Raw genomic sequence first — 9,557 nt, 5'->3', positions numbered from 1 at the left:
GAATTATGGAAAATTTGGGGCAAAAAAGGGAAAAATTGGGAATTCTGGAAAAGTGAGGGCTGGGAAAATGAAAAATTTGGGAATGATGGAAAATTTAGGGCAGGGAAACAAAAATTTACAGGAAAATTGGGGCAGAGAAAGGGGAATATTTGGCAATGAAGGAAAATTGAGGGCAAAGAGAAGGAAAAATTTGGGAATTATGGAAAAATCGGGGCAGGGAAAGAAAAATTTATGGGATTTATAAGGAATTTCCGGCAGAAAAAAAAGGAAAATTTTGGGAGTTCTGGAAAATTTATTGCAGGGAATGGGAAAAAATGAGGAATTCTGGGAAAATTAGGGCAGAGAAATCAAAAATTTGGGAATTGTGGCAAATGGAGGGCGCAGAGCCCCCTCAAGGAGCTGCTCCCGATGCACCTGGCTCGGGAATGCGGCTCCAGAAGCACCTGGAGCTCTGGGATCCTGAGGATTTTGGGTTATTTTAGGATATTTTGCGGATATTTTGGGTTATTTTAGTACATTTTGGGATATTTTGGGAATGTCACCCTCACACAAAGCGCCGCCACCCGCAGCCAACCCCACCCCAGGGCCCGTCCCCATTGCCGGGGGCGGCGGTGCCATTTTCCAAGCGGGAATTAAAAAAAAAAAAAAAAATTAAATGAAAAAATCAATTTAAAAAAAAAAAAAAAAAAAAAAAGCAGGGAATGAGGTCGGGAATTTCGAGCAGAGCAAGGAAGGAAGGAAGGAAGGAGAAGGTGCAGAGGCCGGAGCGCGGTGGGACTTTTGCAATCAACTTTCAACCCACGCCGAGCCGAGCCCTGAGGGGGCGGCTGAGGGAGGAGGGAGCGCGGGGTCCCTGAGGGGGGAGCGATGGCGGAGGGCGGGCTCGGAGCGAGGGGAGGGGACGGAGCGAAGGAGAGGGAGACGGAGAGGGAGAGAAGAGAGAGAGAGGGGGAGGCGGCGGCCGCCATGGCCGGGAAGGAGCGGGGAGCGGGGCCGCTGCCGCCTCGCCGCCCTGCCCAGCCCGGTGACAGCTGCCGGGGGAGCCGCGGGGAAGCGGCGCGGCCGCGGCTCCGCCCGCGGGGCCCCGCTCGTTCGCTCGCTCGCTCGCTCGCACTCACCTGCCGCTGCCAGGGCCGAGGCCGCGGGCAGCGCCGCAGCGACTCCCGCTGCCGGGCCGGGCCCCGGGGGCTGCGGCCTGCGGGAGCCGCCCGGGGGAGGGCGGCGGGCGGTGCTGGCGGCCCCGGCTCCCCCTCAGGGGCTCCCCCCGGGCCGGCCGGGGCCCCTCGGCTGGGCGGCGCGGCGCGGCTGCGGGGCTCCGGCTCGGGCTCGCCGCGATCCTCCCTCCTCCCGGCGGGACGGGGCGGAGCTGGGCATGGAGGACGAAGGGGGCGGTGGCGGCGGAGCTCCGCTGGGGATGGATCCTCCTCCTCCTCCTGCCCTTCCTCCTCCTCCTCCGCCGGCCGAGGCCTCGGAGCCCGGAGCCGCCATCTTCTGCCGCCAGCCCCGGGCTGCGGGCCCGGGGCGGCCCCGCTGCTGCGGCCGGGACGGGGACGGGAAGGGGAAGGGGACGGGAAGGGGAAGGGGACGGGAAGGGGAAGGCGGCGCCATGTTGGCGGCTGAGGGCGGCCGGCGCTGAGGGCGGCTGAGGGCCGGGCCTGGGCCTCGCTACCCGCTGCCGCCGCTCTGCCCTCGGTTCCCTTCCCTGCCGGTGCCACCGCTGTGCCCTCAGCTCCGGTGCCCTCAGCCACGGGAGCTTTTCGGTGTCCCCTCGGTGCCCTCAGCTTCGGGACGCCGCTGTGCCCTGAGCCCCGGGAGTTCTCCGGTGCCATCGCTCTGCCCTCAGCTCCGGATCGTTCCCGGTGTCCCCTCACTGCCCTCAGCCCCGGGAGCTCCCCGGTGCCCTCAGCCTCACTGCCCTCAGCTCCGGGAGCTCCCCGCTGTCCCCTCGGTGCCCCCAGCTCCGGGACCCCTCTGTGCCCTGAACCCCGGATCGTTCCCGGTGTCCCCTCGGTGCCATCAGCCCCAGTGCCCTCTCGGTGCCCTCAGACCTGGGAGGTCCCCGGTGTCACTGCTGTGCCCTCAGCCTCGGTGCCCTTAGCTCCGAGAGCTCCCCCGTGCCCTCTCGGTGCCCTCAGCCCCGGATCCTTCCCGGCGCCCCTCAGCGCCCTCAGCTCTGGGAGCTCCCCGGTGCCTCTCGGTGCCCTCAGCCCCGGGACCTTCCCGGTGCCACCGCTGTGCCCTCAGCCCAGTGTCCCCTCGGTGCCCCTCATTGCCCTCAGCTCTCGGTGCCCTCAGCCCGGGTGTCCTCAACCCTGGGTGTCCCTCCCAGCCCCAGGTGTCCCTCAGTGTCCCCTCGGTGCCCTGAGCCCCGGATCGCTCCCGGTGTCCCTCGGTGTCCCCCCCAGCCCCAGGTGTCCCTCGGTGCCCTCAGCCCCGGACCGTTCCCGGTGTCCCCTCATTGCCCTCAGCCCTCGGTGTCCCCTCGGTGCACTCAGCCCCGGTGCCCTCATGGTGCCCTGAGCTCCGGGAGTTTCCTGGTGCCACCGCTGTGCCCTCAGCCCCGGGATCATTCCCGGTGTCACCATGGTGTCCTCAGCCCGCAAGGTCCCCGGTATCACTGCTGTGCCCTCAGCCTCGCTGTCCCCTCGGTGCCCTCAGCCCTGGATCGTTCCTGGCGCCCTTCGGTGTCCCTCAGTGTCCCTCGGTGTGTCCCCTCGGTGCCCTCAGCCCCGGATCGTTCCCGGTGTCCCCTCGGTGCCCTCAGCCCCGGATCGTTCCCGGTGCCCTTCGGTGTCCCTCAGTGTCCCTCGGTGTGTCCCCTCGGTGCCCTCAGCCCCGGGTCCTTCCCGGTGTCCCTTCATTGCCCTCAGCCCCGGATCGTTCCCGGTGTCCCCTCGGTGCCCTCAGCCCCGGGTCCTTCCCGGTGTCCCCTCGGCGCCCTCAGCCTTGGTGCCTGCTCGGTGCCCTGAGCTCCGGTGCCCTCTTGGTGTCCCCTCATTGCCCTCAGCCTCGGTGCCCACTCGGTGCCCTGAGCCCCGGATCGTTCCTGGTGCCACCGCTGTGCCCTCAGCTCTGGGATCCCACCGTGCCCTCAGCCCCGGGAGCTTCCCGGTGTCCCCTCGGTGCCCTCAGCCTCAATGTTCCTCAGTGCCCTCAGCCCCACATCGTCCCAGTGTCCCCTCAATGTCCCCTCGGTGTCCCCTCGGTGCCCTCAGCCTCAATGTTCCTCAGTGCCCTCAGCCCCACATCGTTCCTGGTGCCCTTCGGTGTCCCCTCGGTGTCCCCTCGGTGTCCCCTCGGTGCCCTCAGCCTCAATGTTCCTCGGTGCCCTCAGCCCCACATCGTTCCTGGTGCCCTTCGGTGTCCCCTCGGTGTCCCCTCGGTGTCCTCAGCTCCCAGGTCATTCCCGGTGTCCCCTCGGTGTCCCCTCGGTGTCCCCACGATGCCCTCAGCTCCCAGGTCATTCCCGGTGTCCCCTCGGTGTCCCCTCGGTGTCCTCAGCTCCCAGGTCATTCCCGGTGTCCCCCTCGGTGTCCCCTCGGTGTCCGATGCCCTCAGCTCCCAGGTCATTCCCGGTGTCCCCTCGCTGTCCCCTTGCTGTCCCCTCACTGTCCCCAGCCCCAGCCAGGGCCACATCAAACCCCTGAAATTCCGGGATTTGGGAATGGTTTGGGTGGGAAAGGACCCAAAAATCCCAACCCCAACCCTTCCTTGGGCTCCGGGGATTCCCTGGGAATTCCTCCCCCAATCCCATTTCCCTTTCCCAGGGAATTCCCTCCATTCCCAGCCTGGCACCGGATCCATCCCCATCCCAGCTCCTCTCCGGGAAGGGATTTCGGGAATTCCCTGGGAATTCAGGACTCCCCAGTCCCATTTCCCTTTCCCAGGGAACTCCCTCCATTCCCAGCCTGGCGCTGGATCCATCCCCATCCCAGCTCCTCTCTGGGAAGGAATTTCGGGAATTCCCTGGGAATTCAGGACTCCCCAATCCCATTTCCCTTTCCCAGGGAATTCCCTCCATTCCCAGCCGGGCACTGGATCCATCCCCATCCCAGCTCCTGTCCGGGAAGGGATTTTGGGAATTCCCTGGGAATTCAGGGCTCCCCAAATCCCATAAAACCCCCCCAGGATGGATCCTGGATCCCAGAATCCCCAAAATTCCCTGGATGGGATCCGTGGAGCTTCGACCCCATCCCATCCCCAGCCCACAGTTCCGGGATTTTCCAGCCTTTCCTGGGACACTCCCGGATCCGACAATCCCAAACCGCTCCCCCGCATCCCAGGGCAGGAATTTTCCCCAAACAAACAATTCCCAAATAATTCCCAAACAATTCCCAATTTCCCTCTCACCTCAGCCTGCACCCGCAGCTCCGTCCCCTCCTCTCTCCCTGCCGTTCTTGGGGCGACTTTGGGAGGATTTGGGGTGATTACCCCAGGATTTGGGGTGATTTGGGGAGGATTTGGGGTGATTTCCCCAGGATTTGGGGTGATTTGGGGAGGATTTGGGGTGATTTCCCCAGGATTTGGGGTGATTTCCCCAGGATTTGGGGTGATTTGGGGAGGATTTGGGGTGATTTCCCCAGGATTTGGGGTGATTTGGGGAGGATTTGGGGTGATTACCCCAGGATTTGGGGTGATTACCCCAGGATTTGGGGTGATTTGGGGAGGATTTGGGGTGATTACCCCAGGATTTGGGGTGATTTCCCCAGGATTTGGGGTGATTTCCCGAGGATTTGGGGTGATTTGGGGAGGATTTGGGGTGATTTCCCCAGGATTTGGGGTGATTTGGGGAGGATTTGGGGTGATTTTGGGGGGATTTTGGGAGGATTTGGGGAGATTTTGGGAGGATTTGGGGGGATTTGGGGAGGATTTGGGGGGAGTTTGGGAGGATTTGGGGTGATTTCCTGAGGATTTGGGGTGATTTGGGGAGGATTTGGGGTGATTACCCCAGGATTTGGGGTGATTTCCCCAGGATTTGGGGTGATTTCCCGAGGATTTGGGGTGATTTGGGGAGGATTTGGGGTGATTTGGGGAGGATTTGGGGTGATTTCCCCAGGATTTGGGGTGATTTGGGGAGGATTTGGGGTGATTTCCCCAGGATTTGGGGTGATTTCCCGAGGATTTGGGGGGATTTGGGGAGGATTTGGGGAGATTTCCTGAGGATTTCGGGTGATTTGGGGAGGATTTGGGAGGATTTGGGGGGAGTTTGGGAGGATTTGGGGTGATTTCCCCAGGATTTGGGGTGATTTGGGGAGGGTTTGTGGAGATTTCCCGAGGATTTGGGAAATTTTGTGAGGATTTGGGGTGATTTCCTGAGGATTTTGGGAGGATTTGGGAGGATTTTGGGGTGATTTTGGGAGGATTTGGGGAGATTTTGGGGGGATTTGGGGTGATTTTGGGAGGATTTGGGGGGATTTTGGGAGGATTTGGGGTGAGTTTGGGAGGATTTGGGGTGAGTTTGGGGGGATTTGGGGTGATTTGGGGGGGACTTGGGGTGATTTTGGGACGATTTGGGGTGATTTCCCGAGAATTTGGGGTGATTTGGGGAGGATTTGGGGTGATTTAGGGAGGATTTGGGAGGATTTGGGGTGAGTTTGGGGGGATTTGGGGTGATTTGGGGAGGATTTGGGAGGATTTGGGGTGAGTTTGGGAGGATTTGGGGTGATTTCCCCAGGATTTGGGGTGATTTGGGGAGGGTTTGGGGAGATTTCCCGAGGATTTGGGGAGATTTTGTGAGGATTTGGGGTGATTTCCTGAGGATTTGGGGTGATTTTGGGGGGATTTGGGGAGAGTTTGGGAGGATTTGGGGGGAGTTTGTGAGGATTTGGGGTGATTTCCTGGGATTTGGGGAGGATTTGGGAGGATTTGGGGTGAGTTTGGGAGGATTTGGGGTGATTTCCCCAGGATTTGGGGTGATTTGGGGAGGGTTTGGGGAGATTTCCCGATGTTTGGGGAGATTTTGTGAGGATTTGGGGTGATTTCCCGAGGATTTTCGGAGGATTTGGGGTGATTTTGGGAGGCTTTGAGGTGATTTTGGGAGGATTTGGGGTGATTTCCTGGGGATTTGGGGAGGGTTTGGGGAGATTTCCCGAGGATTTGGGGTGATTTTGTGAGGATTTGGGGTGATTTGGGGAGGATTTGGGGTGATTTCCTGAGGATTTTGGGAGGATTTGGGAGGATTTGGTGTGATTTTGGGAGGCTTTGGGGGCAGTTTGGGAGGATTTGGGGGGAGTTTGGGGTGATTTCCTGAGGATTTGGGGTGAGTTTGGGAGGATTTGGGGTGATTTCCTGGGGATTTGGGGAGGATTTGGGAGGATTTGGGGTGAGTTTGGGAGGATTTGAGGTGATTTCCTGGGGATTTGGGGTGATTTTGGGAGGATTTGGGGTGATTTCCCGAGGATTTGGGGAGGATTTGGGGGGATTTCCCCAGGATTTGGGGGATTTCCCGAGGATTTGGGGTGATTTTGGGAGGATTTGGGGTGATTTGGGACGATTTGGGGTGAGTTTGGGAGGATTTGGGGTGATTTGGGGGGGACTTGGGGTGATTTTGGGAGGATTTGGGGTGATTTGGGGAGGATTTGGGGAGGATTTGGGGTGATTTGGGAGGATTTGGGGTGATTTCCCCAGGATTTGGGGTGATTTCCCGAGAATTTGGGGTGATTTGGGGAGGATTTGGGGTGATTTCCCAAGGATTTGGGGTGATTTGGGGGGGACTTGGGGGGATTTTGGGGGGATTTGGGGTGAGTTTGGGAGGATTTGGGGTGATTTCCCAAGGATTTGGGAGGATTTGGGGTGATTTCCCGAGGATTTGGGGGGATTTTGGGAGTATTTGGGGAGGATTTGGGGTGATTTCCCGAGGATTTGGGGAGGATTTGGGGGGATTTTGGGAGGATTTGGGGGGATTTTGGGAGGATTTGGGGGGATTTTGGGAGGATTTGGGGGGATTTTGGGGGGATTTTGGAGGATTTTGGGAGGATTTGGGAGCCCCGGAAACGCCGGCTCACTGAAAGGTCGGAAATTGGGGGAAATGCCGGAAAAATCCATCAAAAATCAGGAAAAGATCCAGGAAAAATTTGGGGGAAATCCGGGTGAGATTTGGGGGAAATCCCGGAAAAATGTCTGAGAAATTTGGGGGAAATACAGGAAATATCAGGGAGAAATTTGGGAGAAATCCAGGAAAAATCCAGGAAAAAAAATCGGGATAAATCTATGAAAAATTTGGGAGAAATCCATTAGAAATTCAGGAGAAATCCAGGAGAAATCCAGGAAAAATCCGGGAGAAATTTGGGATAAATCCAGGAAAAATCCAGGAGAAATATGGGATAATTCTATGAAAAATTCAGGATAAATCCATGAAAAATCCGGGATAAATCAGTGAAAAATCCGGGATAAATCCACGAAAAATTTGGGATAAATCAGTGAAAAATCCGGGATAAATCCATGAAAATTCCGGGATAAATCAGTGAAAAATTCGGGATAAATCCATGAAAAATTCAGGATAAATCCATGAAAAATCCGGGATAAATCCATGAAAAATGCGGGATAAATCAGTGAAAGATCTCAGAGAAATCCATGAAAAATCCGGGATAAATCCATGAAAAACTCAGGATAAATGAGTGAAAAATTCAGGAAAAATCCATGAAAATTCCGGGATAAATCCATGAAAAGTCCGGGATAAATCAGTGAAAAATTTGGGATAAATCCATTAAAAATCCAGATGAAATCCATGAAAAATTCAGGATAAATCCATGAAAAAATTCAGGATAAATCAGTGAAAAATCCGGGATAAATCCATGAAAAATTCAGGATAAATCAGTGAAAAATTCAGGATAAATCCATGAAAAATTCGGGATAAATCCATGAAAAATTTGGGATAAATCAGTGAAAAATTTGGGATAAATCCATGAAAAATCCGGGATAAATCAGTGAAAAATTCAGGATAAATCAGTGAAAATTCCGGGATAAATCAGTGAAAAATTCAGGATAAATCAGTGAAAAATTCAGGATAAATCCATGAAAAATTCGGGATAAATCAGTGACAAATGTGGGATAAATCCGTGAAAAATCCGGGATAAATCCAGGAAAATTCAGGATAAATCCATGAAAAATTCAGGATAAATCCATGAAAATTCCGGGATAAATCCATGAAAAGTCCGGGATAAATCAGTGAAAAATTTGGGATAAATCCATTAAAAATCCAGATGAAATCCATGAAAAATTCAGGATAAATCCATGAAAAATTCAGGATAAATCAGTGAAAAATCCGGGATAAATCCATGAAAAATGCGGGATAAATCAGTGAAAAATTCAGGATAAATCCATGAAAAATTCGGGATAAATCCATGAAAAATTTGGGATAAATCAGTGAAAAATTTGGGATAAATCCATGAAAATTCCGGGATAAATCAGTGAAAAATTCGGGATAAATCCATGACAAATTTGGGATAAATCCATGAAAAATCCGGGATAAATCAGTGAAAAATCCGGGATAAATCCACGAAAAATTTGGGATAAATCAGTGAAAAATCCGGGATAAATCCATGAAAATTCCGGGATAAATCAGTGAAAAATCCGGGATAATTCTATGAAAAATTCGGGATAAATCCATGAAAAATCCGGGATAAATCAGTGAAAAATCCGGGATAAATCCACGAAAAATTTGGGATAAATCAGTGAAAAATCCGGGATAAATCCATGAAAATTCCGGGATAAATCAGTGAAAAATTCGGGATAAATCCATGAAAAATTCAGGATAAATCCATGAAAAATCCGGGATAAATCCATGAAAAATGCGGGATAAATCAGTGAAAGATCTCAGAGAAATCCATGAAAAATCCGGGATAAATCCATGAAAAACTCAGGATAAATGAGTGAAAAATTCAGGAAAAATCCATGAAAATTCCGGGATAAATCCATGAAAAGTCCGGGATAAATCAGTGAAAAATTTGGGATAAATCCATTAAAAATCCAGATGAAATCCATGAAAAATTCAGGATAAATCCATGAAAAAATTCAGGATAAATCAGTGAAAAATCCGGGATAAATCCATGAAAAATTCAGGATAAATCAGTGAAAAATTCAGGATAAATCCATGAAAAATTCGGGATAAATCCATGAAAAATTTGGGATAAATCAGTGAAAAATTTGGGATAAATCCATGAAAAATCCGGGATAAATCAGTGAAAAATTCAGGATAAATCAGTGAAAAATTTGGGATAAATCCATGAAAAATCCGGGATAAATCCATGAAAAATTTGGGATAAATCCATGAAAAATCCGGGATAAATCCATGAAAAATTTGGGATAAATCAGTGAAAAATTTGGGATAAATCCATGAAAAATCCGGGATAAATCAGTGAAAAATTTGGGATAAATCAGTGAAAAATTTGGGATAAATCCATGAAAAATCCGGGATAAATCAGTGAAAAATTTGGGATAAATCAGTGAAAAATTCAGGATAAATCCATGAAAAATCCGGGATAAATCAGTGAAAAATTCAGGATAAATCCATGAAAAATCCAGGATAAATCCATGAAAAATCCGGGATAAATCCATGA

The sequence above is a fragment of the Ammospiza caudacuta genome, chromosome 3 (assembly GCF_027887145.1).
Source record: "Ammospiza caudacuta isolate bAmmCau1 chromosome 3, bAmmCau1.pri, whole genome shotgun sequence".
Classification (NCBI taxonomy): Eukaryota; Metazoa; Chordata; class Aves; order Passeriformes; family Passerellidae; genus Ammospiza; species Ammospiza caudacuta.
The sequence above is the reverse complement of the archived record's forward strand: the minus strand, read 5'-3'. Positions refer to the sequence as shown.